At 38.3% G+C, this 18,428-nt stretch overlaps 1 protein-coding gene across 2 annotated transcripts in view; it reads left to right on the forward strand.

Moving 5' to 3' along the window:
• Positions 1–18,428, forward strand: part of NLGN4X (neuroligin 4 X-linked) — a 333,651-nt gene that overhangs the window by 165,190 nt on the left and 150,033 nt on the right. The window lies entirely within an intron of this gene.

Raw genomic sequence — 18,428 nt, forward strand, 5'->3', positions numbered from 1 at the left:
ATATTTTACCAACATAATTTTCTAAAACAAGGATCCATAGAATAAACAAAAGCCTAATAATCTAATGATCTAATAATATTTAATGAGTACATTATAATTTTCTAAAATATTCAGTTGTAAATCATTGATATACACGATCCTTGTAATTCAGGACATAGTCACTCCCAAGTGCCCTGCAAGGGTGAATTTATTTGCAGTGGACAAATGTACATTTTTTAATTACAATATCATTTACACTTCTTGTGTCAAGAACATTAATATGATGGCTGACACAGCCAAAGGTTTTCATGCAAACTGATGGGCAAACAAGAGTGCATGATTTGTTATGGAGTGGCAATAATAGATCTGATTCAGGTTGAACAGATTGCATATACCTTGAGGCTGCAGTACGTATGGGCCAAGGTACTTTTGTGATTCTGCTCACAGTGAAGAATCATACATTGATTGAAAGGAAGAGTCCATCACAGAGAGGTTATGGGGAGTATCTGCAAAAATTAAGTTGCATTGTGACCCTTTTAGGGGGTATGTTGGCATTTTTCTAAGCATAAAACAGGGCAACAGTGTTGCAGCTCGCGCATAGTGTGAACAAGAAGGCACTCTGGAAGTCAGCAATTATTGCACCTGTTTTGCAGGTGTGATGGAGTGTGCAGTTGCTGATCATGTTGTGAATACTTTGGTGGTATCACACCTGAGGAATTAGTTGGTGTGTATTTTAATATGCAGCTCCACATGTGTGGATACCCTCAGGTGTGAGTGCAGAGTCCAGGACCCGAAGGCGTGACCAAAGATGGAGGAAACAGAAATAAAATTAAGTTTGTATTTATTAAACAGTAATTTAAACAGTGTTAATTACTGTAGTATAATCTTGAGACTTGCAAATATGAAACAATACATAATTGTAAGAGCCTTTGGGCTTGGGTTTGCCAGAGTAAAGTCTATGGCCAGAATGGAACCAGTAGGAGTAGGAATTAGCAGGAGCTGAAGGCGTGAAAGTCTATATAAAGTCTATATTTAAATATGCAATCTCAGTTAAAGCTCTCTAAACACCCTTTTGTTACACAATTTATATAGTGTCTATATCTAACTCCCAGCAAATCAGACTGCAGGGACATCTCAACTTACTAAAGTGGTAGAAATTCGTTACCCACATTGTTTAAATTAAAATTAACATTTCTTCGCCAGTACGGTTATCTTACCAGATATATGCACTGCACATTTCAGTAGAGCGTGTGAAATGGTAGTACAATAATCTAACCCTGTATGTCTTTCTATGTTATATGTGATGTATGTGATTTTTATCAGATTTGAATAAAGTATTCTAAATCCATTATTGATTTAGAAAGCAGTGCCCCAGCCAAAAAGAGTTTCTTTTCCTCTATTTTTTTCATATTTAACCTAAACTCTATGGGAGCACCACCAGATATGTTATATAAGTTATGATATATATATATATATATATATATATATATATATATATATATATATATATATATATATATATATATATATAGCATGGATAGGGTTTCCATAGCAACCAGGATATACCCTCTGTCTCTTAAAATTTCTGGTCAATTGCAATTGTTTTTGATTGCTTGTGCACAGTGACAATCCCCCTTTCTTGTATTAGTAATTTATGATGTCAGTAACAGGAAGTCTGTGATTAGCTGAAAGTGATTATGTTACTGAATCCAAGATCCCTACCATCGAATGGAGGGATATTTGGTTTGTATGCAGCATCGCTGTGGCCTACAGTAATTGGCATAGGATATTGCTGAGTGTCATGGGTTGAGGAGGAAATAGCAGAGTCAGGAGAGAGTGCTACAGTATGGTAGTAAGCACTACATTATCCAATGTTGACGCGCTGACCAGACATTGTCAGCAAAATGTGTATATGGATTTACCCCCCTGGGTGTATGGGGCAGAGCAAGCGTGGAGAGACACTTGAGAGGCATAAAAGTGTTTCTAACACCCCGATTCATGACAGGTGGACATCTCTGTTCACATGTGAGTATCACCATTGGGACCGCTTTTGAATTAGGTCCCATGCATTTTATACCTACAGGAATATTAGTGACTCTTTAAATTTTGAGGTCAAACCCATTGAGAGACTTTGGAAATATACCCATTAAAGCTTAGCTTGGAAATAATCTTCACATTCAGTGTTCACACAGTCAATTTATTGAGTGCTTGGTTTTGTAGAAGAATTGTGTTTTTTTTCTTGCATTCTCTAAAGTATTTACTACTAGTTCCATTTGACTTGATTACAAATAACGGAAACAATTCAGCATGTAGAATTTGTCGATTTCTGGTACACAGCATTATGGATGTTTGCTCACAGGACATTGCTTATAAGCAAAAATTGGAAAACTTTTAAAAGTTTTTTGAAATATTGATTTGAATAAATTATTTAAATTAATTATAAAAATCCCAGCAAACTGAGAAAAACTAATTTTGTTTTCTTCATTATTCTTAAACTATGACTAGAACACTAAAATCAGTTGGTGAATTATACTGCCCATGAGTCTCAGAACATTGGCAGATAGAGCTATACGAGATTTGTGCATATCTAGTCTTTTTGAAATGACTTCTCCATGATGAAATTTTTTATGCGTATAGCATAATCTACCAATATAAATGAATGTCTTTGCTTTCCTACAATCCTGCTCTGTGCCCCATATATTAAATAAATCTATGCTACAGTATGTCCTTACTGAAATTCTACAATCTATGTGCAAGGGAATAACTCAATACAGTTTACCTGCCTGTCATGTCTTACTTTTTCTTATCCTAGCTGTCTTCTTGATGACAAGCAGAATTTATGTACCATGATGCTGCCCTTCACATACCTGTCTTTAATGCAGTTTGATGGAATGAAAACATTGCTGTCCTTGAATATATTCAGTTGAACATTCAGATTTGAATTACATTTTTCCATCTGGAAGGGACTGAGTGGAATTGATGGTTGGGTTGCGGCAATTTGAGATTTTGACACAATCATTGGTATGTCTGAAATAAAAAAAGATAGACAATTGAATATATATATATATATATATATATATATATATATATAATTAGAGCATTTTAAAATGAGTTTAGATGTTGGAAATCTGTATGTCAAATTGATTTTCACTTTGGGCCTGAATTAGAGATGTAGGTACTGTAGACCTCACGGTGAACATACTTTTCTGATGTTTACCGATTTGTGACGTCACATGTCCAGGTCTCCTTCTGTGTAATAATCTTAAGGGGAAGATATATCAGACCTTTTCAAGATGACAAATAAAAGAAATGCCTAGTGCACCCAATTCGATTCTAGCTCTTAATTTACCTACAGTAAGTAAATAATAGTTAGGATCTGATAAGTTGATATTGGCAACTCCTCCACTCATCTTCTTAGAAATTGGAAATATCACTGAGCTACTTAATAACATATTTGTCACTGCAAATAGTAAACAACATTGTCAGTTTATGTTTACTGTACCTTATTTAACAAAGGCAATTATATGTAAATGTGTACCTAGTCTCATAATTTGATGGTTGAATATGGTCCCATTTGTAGCTTATAGCAAAACATGTTGTTCTTTCTAGAGTATAGACAAAAATCCACTTAGTCACCCTCAACTTAATGTTGTTAACATGTCTACCCTTTAATCATGGAAGTTGGCTTCATTTCTGTAATATTTGCATACAGCATTTGGTACAGGGTGGCTTAAGAGCTTTGTTTATTTGGAGTGCAAAATATTTTAACTTGGCATACATTTTAGTTAAATGATTTAACTTAGACTGGCATAAATAGCAACTCAGAATAAAAATCAGGAACTTCTGAATATATAATATATTTTCAAGGAGCACTGAACACAGGTGTAATCCTGGAATAGACTGTTTTTTTTTTTACAATATCCTGATTGTTAATTTAAAAAAATAATATTTTAACAGTTGGATGTGTTTTCACCAATGTTCATACCAACATCTTACAAAGTTTCCAGAAAATAAAATCAACAACTTTAATACCTGTTTAATATGTAAAGCAGACACACAGAAGGGGATATGAGATAACACTTCTATTTCAATTAGTTGTGGATGACTGCATTGTTTTCAAAGGAATTTGCATCAGTACATTTTTCAATTGCAAAATATCCTCAACTATTAAATTGAACCGAGAAAACTATAGGTAACTGGAAAGCATGTTTATTTTTTTAAAATTTAGTTTTGGAAAGGAGCAACAACATGTTATTTCTTTTTTTATTTTAAGACCATGGGGCATAATTACTAAAGGTCGATTTAGGAATATTTAGATTGATTAAAAAAATTGATCCAAATCAGTCTAAATCAATATTGTGGTTCATGGGATATAAAAACATATATGCTGACAGGAGAGCCAATGCAAGGTTTCTCCGCGCCCTAGACAAACTGTCTTCATACTGCCCCCAACCCCCCCTTCCCCCGACCAGCGTAGCATAGGCAGTACGTAGTCAGCGTAAGCATCCCTGTCAAAATCTGCGTAGTATTCCCATGATGAGCGTAGTCATCGTAGTCAGAACTAGCATCCCTGTCAGAAACAGCGTCTAGTTCTAGCATAGTCATCGTAGTCAGAAGTAGCAACCCTGTCAGAAACAGCGTCTTGTTCTCGCTGCAAAGTCAGTCAGCTGGTAGATTGAGCAGTACGCAGTTAGCGTAAGCAGTCAGCTGTTAGATTCTATGACAGGCAGACGTATTTCAGTCATGGCTGCCGAGAAGCTGACACTCTTCAACCTGCCCCAGACTGAGGAGGAGGCGGTGGCATTTCTTCAGGGCCCCAAATTCCTGCCTGACACCCAGACCTGCCCCAATGGGCACCCTATGAGGCTCAATGTCAGGGAGAGGATGTGGCGCTGCGATATCCACAGCTGTGGCAAAAAGGTCAGTCACAGGGCTGTGCAGTGGTTCAGAGGGTGCCATCTGACCTTTGTCACCCTCATCCGCTTTGTCTTCTGTTGGGCAGAGAAGCTGTCCAGCATCTGCTTTTGTCAGCAAAATCTCTCCATCTCCCAGGCAACCACTGTCCAGTACAGTAACTTAATGCAGGAGGCCTGCACCGTCGACCTCCTGTCGCAGCCTCACTGGCAAATTGGTGGCCCAGGCACCATTGTTGAAGTCGACGAAAGCCTGTTCGTCAAACATAAGAGCAAACCTGCATGCTGTCCCAGCAGTGGATCTTCGGGGCATCTCCAGGGAGACCGGAGAGTGCTTTTTGACGGCAGTTAAGAGGCATGATGCCAGCACCCTCATGGCTGCCATCGAGAGGCACATGCAACCAGGGAGGTCAAATGGTTTCAGAGTCCTCATAATTCAGAATACAGGTTTGTATGGTGGAATTTCAGTCCTCAGGAAGATGCTGTAAGATAGTCTGTCATTAAGTCCATGTGGTTTACATGTGTTCAGGGTGAATATCCATTTGGCTCCACATTTTAGCAACATTCCATCCCTGTCTGATTGATTCCGGGATGTGGTCAATGGCTATATGTCTTAGATCACCCAATTTATGGTCCTTTTCGGCAAAATGCTGTGCAACAGGCTGTTCAGAGCTCTTACCCTCGATAGCTTTTTTTATGGATGAGCGATGTAATGCCATTCTTTCACGCATTGATCTGGTTGTTTTGCCTATGTACTTCAATTGGCATGGGCACATTATTATATTCACTATATGTGATGTTAAATAATTAAGTGTATGTCTGATGGAGAATGTTTTGTTGCCCAATGAATTTTTGAATGTGTTACCTGTTATCCTGTGACTACAGGTTGTGCACTTGAGGCATCTGTAACATCCTGGATGGCATGTGAGGAAATTGGAAACTGGTTATATATTAAAGTCAGAAATATCTGTATGTACCAGATGATCCTTTAAGTTCTTACCTCTACTGTAACATACCATTGGTTTTACTTCCTTGAAGCAGTGCAGGTTTTTATCGGTCAATATTATTGGACATAGAGCTGTGGATGCTCTTGGTAGAACAGCACTAGCAGTATTATATCGTGAGCTACATGGGATAACGGTCTTGAGTTGTTTTATTTTAGGTGCCAACAGTTGTGTTCTAGGCATCCTAAGAACCTCCGCCTTTTGTTTGTTGAGGTCTTTGATGTTATATCCTCGACTGGCAAATTTTTTAGCCATTTTGTCCAGTTCAGCTGGTAGATTATTTATATTGCTGGTAATTCTGGCAGCTCTGATCATTTGTGATCTGGGAAGTCCTCGGACCAAGGCTCTAGGATCGTGGCTGTTGGATCTTACTAATGTATTTTTATCTATCGGCTTCGTATACACTGCTGTTTGTAGTGTCCTTTCTTGAATGGAGACCTGGACGTCTAAATAGTTTAAAGTGGTTTGTTAATATGGTAAGTTATTTTGATTGATGATGTCCTTTTGTTTAATTTTTCCATTAGGTTCACTAGTGTCTCCTCACCCCCCATCCACAGGAGGAACAGGTCATCAATAAACCTTGTATAGTGTAAGATGTTACTACCAATATTGGGGTCCTCAAAAAAAATTCTTGTTCATCTTTAAACATAAACACATTTGCATATGAAGGGGATAGAGCATAGAGCAACCTGTGAGTTGTAGGTAAAATTTGCGATCAAATAGGAAATAATTCCTTTTAAGTATGAGGCCCAATAGTTGTATGAAGAGGTCTATATGTAACATTTTTATTCCTGAGAAATTGTTCCAAAGCTTCCAACCCTTCCCTATGCGGGATGCTTGTATATAAATTGCATATGTCAATTACGCAGATCAATGTTTTTTCAGGTGCAGTTTGTATTTCCTGTAGTTTGGTTATGAAGTTCATTATATCTTTCATATTGTTCACTTGTTTCTGAATCAAGGGTTGCAGGATATTGTCCAGAAATTCAGACACTGGTTTGTATAGTGATTCTTGTGCCGAAATTATCAGCCTTACTGGTGAAGTTATTGTATTTTTGTGTATTTTAGATACGGTGTAAAAAATGGGTACTCTTTGTTAGAAATCGTACCCTCTCATTCTGCACCTTTTAATATGCTATCCTATTCCTGCTTATACATTTGGGTGGGGTCGGATGGTAGTTTTTTTTATACTTTAGTATCGGACAGTTGTGTCAAAGCTTCATTTTGGTAGTATTAAGTCCATGACCACCACCCCTCCACCTTTGTTGGTGGAGTTTATGATTATGTCCCTGTATCCACTGAGATTTTGTTAAGCCGTCCACTCAGATTTTGTTAAATTGTAGTGGTTTTCTGTTTTTGCATTTGTATATTTTTCTACCGACTGATCATGCGGTGAGTAAATGATTTAATGGATACATTGTGGGATGTGGGGTCAAATTGTGAATGTGTCTGTTTATTAACACAATCTTGGTGCGCGATTTGTTGTCTAGTATCCATGTTTCCTTTAAAATTTTCTCCTAATTGGAGCTTTTGAGAGAATCAATGTACTGTAGGTCGATACAAAGGTTAATCCCTCTTTTCTCCATGTCTGTAAACTGTGTTTGTGAGAGGTTGTAGATTAAGGATCCTGTTGGGGATTTCTTTTTAGATAGCCTCTGGTTCTGGCCTCCCCTGCGGGTGGCCGACCTTTTGTTTTGCCATTTCTTGGTGGTTTTTTGGTTCCCCCTAGAGGGATGTCAGTGGTGATTGTAGCTGTTTCTGAGTCAATATTGTCTGTATCGGTATCACTATTTGATGATACCATTGGAACCCTGCGTGCTCTTCTTTTATGCCAACCATGACTTTTCATGTATGGTTTTTGGCATTCATCACCCCCAGTCAGCCAGCGATATACGCGGTTCTGGTCACAGTCCTCTTTGACAATGCTAAACTTGTTTTTTTAAACTTAATGAGATCTTTGTGATAACTGTTGCATTGGCTCTGCAATTTGGTGACCCAATCTTGTGTTGTATCCTCTGTGAGTGATGATAGATGTTCATGTTCAAAGCTCTATATTGCCTCTTCGGTTCTTATTCATGTCTTTATTGGACTCTTCGATAACTAGTAAGATTAGGTCCAAGCTGCATTTATCAAGGATGCTAGTCCACTTTCAGCAAAACTCAGGGCTGTGGCACCCAATGGTGGGCATGTTTTTTACTCTGAACCCCCTAGGGATCATCCTCTCTCTATAGTAATCAGAAATGATATTCCATGTAGGAGAAAGTCCACCTCCCTTCTTTTAAGTTTAATGAGTTGTCTATATATATATCCTCTGGGCTCTGCTGGCCCTCCAACACAGACAGATTGTCTTTAAACAGGACACCTGTTTGGCCTTCTCGTCCGTATAGCTAAATACTGTATGCTGCCTTTACTTAGTTATATGCTGCTGCAGCCAGCTTGATCCTCCTGTTGGGGTGGTAGTCGAGTAGTCATGCTGCTTTGTTGCTCCATGGGTTCGTAGGTCAATATATAAAGTTTCTGTGCCAAGTGCTTGTGCAAAAAAGTGCAAGTGCATTATACTGTAGGTGAGAAGATTATGAAAAAAGTGCACTTCCCTTGATATTTTGTAATAAGAAAAATAGGTGGTCAGCGTGCCTTGGCTCATGAGAGAATGGATTTTTTCAAATTATATAGATTGTAGTTCAGCCTGGAACTCAACTTTGCTGTGCATTAGCTGTGCCTGCCTCCTGGCTGAATTTGTAGAGATCGGCATGGGGCAAAAAACAGTGGCACTCCATGGGCTTGAATAAAGTATTTTTAGTGGCAGCAAGTGATCCAACGTTTCGGGGCCAGAGGACCCCTTTGTCAAGGTGTACAAAGAATACAGTGTAAGGTCTTACCTTAAATACCATGGTAAGATTAGTGCATCAGGTCCATTCACGGAGCGGCACCCGGCGTGTGACGTGACTTTTTTATAACAGAAAAAAAACAACATTCACCAGTAGTTTAAAAGTTAAATCCAGAATTTAACGGTTCAAGTAGAAATAGTTTACCAACATTTTGGTCCTCACAGGGACCTTTATAATGAATATCCAACAAATATCAATGTAGCCAAGTGAAGGGGGACTGGTATGTACTATTTTTTTTCCTATCTGTAACATTCTGTATTGTACTTAGAGCACTAATCCTATGTAGCATTCTTGATTGGCACTCCGTCAGACTACTGCTATGTATGTGTGTATATTTATCGCCAAAATGCCTCACTAAAAGAATACTCACGATACCACAGAGTTATATGCAGCATTTCAATGCCTTTTTAATATAATGGCATTTTCATCAGGACACATTGTATATATGCAAAACTCATGCTACACAAAGCAGGGATCCCCAGGCAAGCTGTACCATAGTAGAAAAATATATGGGGGCTAATTTAGGACAACCCCCAGATCTGTGTGTATATATATCATACATGATACAGCCTAATAAAAGTGCACTAAAGCACTGAAACCTTTATCTGGAGTGCCACCGTACAAGTCAATGGCTGCTATAGAACAAGAGGTTCCTGCCGGACACAGGGCTAGCTTACCCATTCGACAGATCACAGTTACACAGATGTGTTTGGCTCTAGCCACCCACCCCACTCCCTTCCAACATCAGATACCTGCAGCAAGTGGCCACTAGCGGGAGGCTAGCGGACAGATAGTAGAAGGGGGGGCAGGTGGGCAGTGGGTGGCTTGTAGGAGGGAGGCTAAGGGATGGATGGTGGAAGGGTGGCAGGCAACTTACAGGTGGAAGGCTAGCAGATGGATGATGGAATAAGCAGGGGCTAGTGGATTGATGGGGTCTAGGAAAGGTGACAGGTGACCGAGCCATATGATACTTTGTAACAGTGACCTTTCTAATGGTTGTGTATGGCAGCCATCTGTCTTCTTCATTTTTCTACCAGCCAGAGACAACGGACCGACCCTCAAGTCCCTGCACTCAGACAGCTGCCTAATGGAAGCGTCGGCCCCTACTGACAGATGTTTCTTGATATTGAGTTTTAAAAGTTAGAAAATGTGTGTTTTAGCCACTGATACACTACATTGATTTAGAATTTTTCAGTTTGTTTTAAAATATATAAAAGTAATCTAAATTGGCCTTTAGTAAATATAACCCCATGTGCATGGGAATTTTTATTTTATGACCAACTTTACTCCTTTGAGGGCTAGGTATAAAGTATTGTTCATCTGCTGCATACATTTAAATATATACAAATTTGTAGCAATTAAACATTTATGAGTGTAAGTTAGCACAATACATGTTTGAGTAGTTCTTTCATGACCTAGGAAAGCAACCTTGGGAGATGTACTAAGCTTTGGATAGTGGTAAAGTGGAGAAAGAAAACTGCCGTGTTACAGGTTGTGTTTCACAAAATAACAGTTAGGCATTGATTGGTAGTTTATTTCACTTTTTCCCTCTCCAAGGCATAATCCATCTGCCCATTTATCATTAATAAACTCAATGATTCACACACAGTTTCAGGTTAGAATGATATCAAAGGAGTTAGTTAAGTGAAATAATGTTGGCTTATCTGGCTTACTAAAGCTTCTAAAAACGAAAAAAAAGGTGATGTTGCTCATAGTAACCAATCAGATTCTGTCAATCATTTCTCTATTGCATCCGAGAAAAACGAAAGACAGAATCTGATTGGTTGGTATGGACATACATCACATCTGTTTATTTTTCCTATGAAACTGTTAGTCATGAAACTAGATGCCTATCCAAATCAAGCTCAAATTTTTTACTTCCACTGTTGATTGTCCAGTGTATTTGTACAATTTAAATCCAAAACAGCTTCTCTAGGTTCACAACACAAATCTGTTATTTCGGCCTACATAACTTCTGGGTATATTTTACAGTTAATATTTTTTTTTTATTGTGAAAAAAAAATCTTACAATGTATTGCTTGGATGCAAACCCTATTTAACAACACAAATTTGGTGATATACAGTATAACACTTAATAGATTGTAAGCTCCACTGGGGCAGGGACTGATGTGAATGTTCAATATTCTCTGTAAAGCGCTGTGTAATATGTATGGACTATATAAGTAAATGTTAATAAATAAATAATATACTGATTAAACAGTGTCGAACTCATGGCTTCACCCCACTGAGTCGGATGCATCCCTTCTTTCCTAGACAAATGTGATCATCCAGCCACACTCAGACACTAGCACGCTAAACTCACAGACAAGATAGATAGATAGATAGATAGATAGATAGACATTATATGACAAATGTAGTATACTCTACAGCAGTTGCACCCAACATCCCAGCATGCCTTGCTACAATTTTACCATTACATTATGCTACAACTGTGGTAGATCATGCTGGAAGGTGTAGTTCCAGAATACCTGGAGGGACATATTTTCAATTCACCTGCTCTACAGAAAGTAAATTATGACTTTAATTTTATACTTGTGATTTATTTATTAATTTACAGCTACTAAACAAGATAATAGTTATTATAAAGTACTGTATGTTTTGAGTGTTTTTTCTACAGAATATTGTTTTTTTTTATTAATCTTTGACTAGTTTTATTTGAACCAAAAATACTAGTGTGACTAAGGGGGATATTCAATCCCTGCCACTATTTCTGACGGGGGAAATAGCAAATGCTGTCTTTCCTGACAGCATTGAAGAGGAAGATCGACAGAACTGCCTTCGACTTTAAAAGCTTCAAGCCCGTTTTGCCGAGAACGTCCGTGATTGTCGTGATCATGGATGTATCTCAACAGTCCTCAGCTCCGCCCCTTTTTGCAAATTGGCAGGTGGGACATTGAATCCCGCCTGCCAATATACGGTCATGCAAAAAGAAAATGGGCCAGGGTCACGGCTGTCGGGACGCACAGACAGTCGGGACCCGGGATTGAATACCCCCTAAGAGTAGATTCAATAAGAGGATGTTAATAGGAAACAAAAGTGTAATCATCAATTTGTTGTTGCTAGATGTGATTTACTAGAAACCTATACATTCAGAAGGACATTATAATCATGTACATATTTAGATGATGCATGTAAAATTAACAGAATGCAAGATATTATAATTTATATTTTTACTCTATTAATTGCATGCCTTGAATTCATTATATGCATACATTATTGTTATAGTATGAGTCTGTGAAAGAAGGTATTTATACAGAAGATATAAGATCTAAAGCCTGTTAATGGTGTTGTGGATAGAGATATGCAAATTACTCCTAACTTGCATCGTTTGACAAATTATGTGTCTGTAACAGCTGACTCTCAAGCACAATTGAACTATAGTATAAAGTGCTGATCCAAGAGTTTTGAACTCAGAGCTATATATAGATCTATGGATTTTTGCAGAATAACACCAAGATTGATTACTGAAATACAGACTCACCTGAATTATACTCTTCATTTTCAACACCACCCCCCCCCCCCCCTGCTATGTTTCATGGTGGATAATATTGATATATATATATATATATATATATATATATATCTAGCGGTGGGATTTAAATAAATTAACAATAGGTTCTATGTCCTGATGACCATTTTAAGTGTACCAAATGATAAACCGATAGGTAGTTTAATTTATGCATTAAATACTCATTAAGAACAATAAAAGTGGTACACAAAACTGGATGATGTTACATATTATTCTTATTCCACATGCTCTAATGCCCATTACAAATTATTCTGCATGCCGTAATGCCTGTTACACAGTATTCCACATGCCGTAATGCCTGTTACACAGTATTCCACATGCCGTAATGCCTGTTACACAGTACTCTGCAAGCTGTAATGCCTATACATATTATATTAAACCATAATGCTAATGCCCATTACAGATAAAGCCACACACCATAATGCCAATTACACATAAGGCCACTCACCTTAATCATCGTGCTACATATTGTGATGCCCGTTACACAATATGCCACACACCATGATTCTCATTACATATTTGACACATAAGTGCCACTTACCAACATGCTCATTGCTGAGGGGGGGGGGGTTGCTTGATGCCAGGTGGCTTCATGTTTGTTGCGAAGAGGAATATATGCTGGTTGCCAAAGAGGAGTGAATTGCTTGTTGTCAAGGGGGGCTGAGATGCTGCCACTCCTTGTAATTTAGACAGCTGCCAGCCACACACAAGGTAAAGCAAGTCGGTCGCTATGCACTACTGCCACTCTTGATTGTCTGCTAGACTGCAAGCTCTTACTGGCTTGCGGTCTGGAGCTAGAGTTCAAAATAGCTGCGGCCCTGCTTTGTGTATACATCTGGGCAGCAAACATCTCTCCACCTGGCTCTCATGCTTTTACCTGTGTGCAGCTGGAGGTGATCTAAATCACAAGGAGCAGAAGGTGCTCATTAGCAAATGGTTCTACAGAACTGATAGTACATTAGGTATCAGTTCTGCAGAACTGAGGCAAACTGGCTGAATCCCACCACTGTATAATTTAACACAAATATTTTGCACCGTAGGTAATCAAATTATTTTAAGCGATAAAGAAGTCTCCTTGGTGCTATCGAAATGGCCCCATTGTATTGAATCATCACACCAATGCTTATTACCTAGGCAGGTAGGAAGAAAAGGTGGCATCATTATATTTGTTATATGATCATGATGCTTGGCTGTAACTTAATAGGCAAGTGCCACTCAATCATCTATAATGGGACAGCAGCCAGTAACTTTACATTTAAGACACTGAAGGCTCCTTCTGAATTATGTCAGTGTGGAGAACATCATATGTGAAAACATTTAAAAACGCTGAACGAGTGAAATTATGTCAATCTTTTAATGTTTTATTTACCCAAAAAACATTTGTACAGGACCTAGACTGCCCAGATTAGGCATAATAGCCTACTTGCTTATTGACAATGATGACTATGATTATAGATGTGTTCTAGCTTTACTGTAGTGTGATTATGATGAGTATGTATCACAGCATGCCATGCACATCCACATCACAGCTGGAGCCCTTTCAACTCAAAGGGAGGTGGATGCATGCACTTGAACACATCAGATGTAAATAAACTAGGCGACGGGGGGGGTGGGGGCAGCAAGACATTATGGGACCATCAGGGAGAGAAGCCGGACTGGGATCAGGAATCATATGGGGGGAGGAAATGGGGGGGGGGGACGGAGACATAGACAGAGTCCTGGGACATAACAAGGGTATAATCGGGGGTAACTCTCAGGGTGCATCAGGAATGTCATGTAATAAAATGTTATGTTGTAACAGTCACGTTACCCCATTACAGTTCTTAGGTACAGATTATCTTAGTATACGGGAAGGAGGGAAGGACAGAGGAAGAATTCCCAGAACCATAAGGCAGTGTGCATGGTGGGGAGGCCTGTAGAGAGTCTATTGAAGGGGAGAGGGGAAAGAGGAAGCTAGTAAAGAATTCAAATGGGTCCTGGGGTGAAACTAATCACAATATTAGAGCCATATCTAAAAATAAACATAAATTAAAATGCTTACTGGCTAATGCAAGAAGCTTAGTGAGTAAAATCAGGGAGCTAGAATCGGTGATCAGTAGGGACGACTACGACATCATTGGTATTACAGAAACATGGTGTAATGAGTCGCATGACTGGGCATTAAACATGGAGGGATATACACTCTACAGGAAAGACAGGGAAAATAGAGGGGCAGGGGTGGGTGCCTATATGTAAATAATAACTTAACATCATGTGAGAAAAATATGAGCACAGACCTGGAAGAAGACAACTCGGAGACAGTGTGGGCAGAGATAACTGACAATAATAAAAAACCAAACAACAAATTTATAATAGGGGTATGCTATAGACCACCAAATATTAACGAAAGGGAAGAGTCTCTTCTTTTAAACCAAATCAAACAAGCATCAAATCAGGGTCAGGTATTAATTATGGGGGATTTTAATTTACCCGACATTGATTGGGAAAACGAAACAGGTAAATCAGCAAGAAGCAATGGGTTCTTAAGCTTACTTAAAGACCAGTAGAAACTTCAAATTGTGATGAGGCACTCTTGGACTTAGTATTAACAAATAACACAGACTTAGTTTCAAACACAAAAGTAATTGAACAATTAGGGAACAGTGATCACAATATGGTTTCACTGGAAATCAACCCTCAGTAAATTACATCAAAAAGGATCTGCAAAAATACTAAACTTCAGAAAAGCAAACTTTGAATTCAGGGAAGCCCTAACAGGAATTGGGTGGGAAACGGTTATGGAGGGAAAAAATGCAGAGGAAATGTGGGATACTCTAAAAAAGGTGCTTGATTCACTAACTATTGAATACATTCCTAAAGTAACTAAAGGTAAATTCAACAAAAAAAAAGCCACCATGGTTGGACAAAGAAGTAAGGTCAGCTATCAACAATAAAACCAGAGCCTTTAAATTCTATAAAAATAACTTGAATGAGGAGGCGTTCGCAAAATACAAAGAATCAAACAAAACTTGTAAAGGGGTAATCAAAGCAGATAAAATATTATATGAAGAGTGCATAGCCACTGAAAGCAAATCCAACCCAAAGAAGTTTTTTAAATACATAAATAGTAAACGTTTAATTAAGGAAAACATGGGCCCACTAACTGATACTAGTGGAAAAAGTGTTACTGAGGACAAGGGAAAAGCAAAACTGGTAACTGAGTTCTTCTCATCAGTATTTACTAAGGGAGAGCAGACTGTGGAACAAACATTTACCACAAACGGGACAAATAAGCCAGATTTCATTGTGGATTTTACGCCGAAGGAAATAATACTGAGGCTAAGCAAACTCAAAACAAATAAATCACCAGGGCCAGATGGGATTCATCCGAGGGTATTAATGGAATTAAGGGGTGAACTAGCTACCCCTCTACATTATATCTTTAGCAAGTCACTATCGTTAGGTATAGTACCAAAAGATTGGAGAATAGCAGAGGTAGTGCCAATATTCAAAAAAGAAAAAAAGGAAGATCCCGCTAATTACAGACCCGTTAGTTTAACATCAATTGTGGGTAATTGTGGATTTTTAAGGGATGGTATCCAGGAATATTTAGATCATCACCGTCTACTCAGTACTAACCAACATGGGTTTGTGAAAAATTGTTCATGCCAAACTAATCTACTAGGGTTCTATGAAGAGGTTAGCAAAAACCTAGATGATGGAAATGTTGTAGATGTGATTTTCCTAGATTTCGCTAAAGCATTTGATAATGTCCCACACAAGAGATTGATTGATAAAATGGAGAACCTAGGATTGGGTGAAAATATCTGCAGATGGGTAGGGAATTGGCTATGTTATAGAGAACAAAGAGTGGTTGTGAATGGTGCCGTATCAGATATGATACCGGTACTAAGTGGAGTGCCCCAGAGTACGGTTTTGGGGCCCATTTTGTTTAACATTTTTATTAACGATATTGGGATAGGATTACTCAGCAATGTATCCATCTTTGCGGACGATACAAAACTTAGCAAAGTCATCAAATCATCATAAGATGTCACCATGCTTCAAAATGATCTTGCAATTCTAGATGAGTGGGCAAAAAAATGGAAGATGAGGTTCAATGTAGATAAATGTAAGGTTATGCACCTTGGGAGACACAACCAGTGTGCAAGTTACAACCTTAGCAGAGAGGAACTGGGTAACTCCATACTTGAAAAGGATCTAAGAGTCCAAATAGACAGCAAACTGGGATGTAGTGCCCATTGTAATGTAGCTACAAAAAAGGCCAACAAAATTCTGGCATGTATTAAGAGGGGAATGGAAACTAGAGACTCAAGGATAATTATGCCACTGTATAAAGCATTGGTGAGTACGGAGTGCAGTTCTGGGCCCCACACTATAAAAAGGACATCATAGAATTACAAAAAGTCCAAAGGCGAGCAACAAAGCTTATTAGGGGAATGCAGAATTTAAGCTACGGGGAGAGATTAAGCAATTTGGGACTATTTACATTAGAAAAGAGACGTTTAAGGGGGGACATGCTCAACATGTACAAGTATATCAAGGGCCAATATAAGGAAATGTCACACACCCTCTTTTTTACTAGAAAGGAATCTAGGACACGAGGGCATGAGTATAGATTAGAAGAAAAAAGATTTCATTCAGCTAGTAGAAAGAATTTCTTTATGGTCAGAACAGTCAAACTCTGGAATTCTCTTCCCAGAGAGGTGGTAACGGCTGGCTCATTAAATGCGTTCAAGGCAGAGTTGGACAAACATTTACTGGAGAAAAACATCCATGGGTACAAATAAGAAATATAATTTGTCTGTAAAATACCAGAACCTACAAAATCAGCAATGGATATCTATACCAGGTTGAACTAGATGGACGCAAGTCTTTTTTCAGCCTTACCTACTATGTAACTATGTAACTATGTAAGCAGAGGGAGAGTGTGAGGGACCAAGGTCTATGAGGCACTAAAAATATTTTATGTGTTCAGGCACCATGCAAAAAATAAAAGTTAAACTTGCATGTTCATTGCAAGAACCATGTAAAGAATAAAAATACAACTGTTCTGTGTTGTTCAATCACAGCGTTAAAAAATAACATAATTAGTGTGCCAATATTAGTGCTGTGAGTCTATATGGATTACTTGATAAAAGAGCAGAAGCAGTAAACCAGTGCTAGTGGTGAGGCTGCTGCTAGTAATGTCTTACATTGAGATGTAGTAAAGTTTGTCCAGGTGACACAAACTTTAAGAAAAAGTACCTGAAATCTACACATTTTACAGAGCTACAGAAACCATCACCTCTTAAAAGAAAATGTATTGCTGAAAATTGTACTAATATACCATGCACCCCATGGAGAGGCAAGTCAAAGGCTCAGGATATGGGGCTTTTTTTGTAATAACTTGTCCTTTTAGTGATATTGTGATAGCCATGCCTATTGCTGAACTAACACAGTAAAGCTTCTTCTTCTTCTGTAACCGCATATGATGATCACGATGCATCACCATCTCACTAATAGAGGTGTCTGGTAGAGGTGTCACCTTCAAGACACAAAAATCAGTGCCCCAAAAAGAACCCTAAAGCTGAATAAAAAAACAGTATGTACAGAACTTCCTGAGCAGAGTCTAGTGGTGTTAGTTATATGCAAGTCTGACAGTTCTGACACTTTACCTGTAGAGTAGCCTCCTTACATGATTTGTGCACCCTTTGCAAATGTGAGGATGAGCAGAACAAGTAATTATAGTAACAGAAATTGAGGATGCTAAAGTAAAAATAATACATAAATCAGAAATTAATAAATAAGCCACCAGTAGCAGCAATTCTTGTCCACTATAAAAAGAATACCAAAAAAGCTACCTCTTGTCTGTGGAATTATTTTGACCAACATATTGACAAAGTTTGAAAAGGCATATGTTGCATTTGCGAGGCTAAAATTTTAAGAGGTAGGGGCACTAACCATCTATGCACCTTCTTCCTGTTGATCAGAGGTAGTCCTTCCTAAACATTGTTTTGTGAGTGCCAAAACAAACCAAGCATTTTAGCAACAAAAGTTGCAGGTCGCTGAAGTGCATGGTTTGATAAACTATATACTGTATATGTATTTTTTA

The sequence above is a fragment of the Crinia signifera genome, chromosome 2 (genome assembly GCF_055691185.1).
Source record: "Crinia signifera chromosome 2, ASM5569118v1, whole genome shotgun sequence".
NCBI classification, from domain to species: Eukaryota; Metazoa; Chordata; class Amphibia; order Anura; family Myobatrachidae; genus Crinia; species Crinia signifera.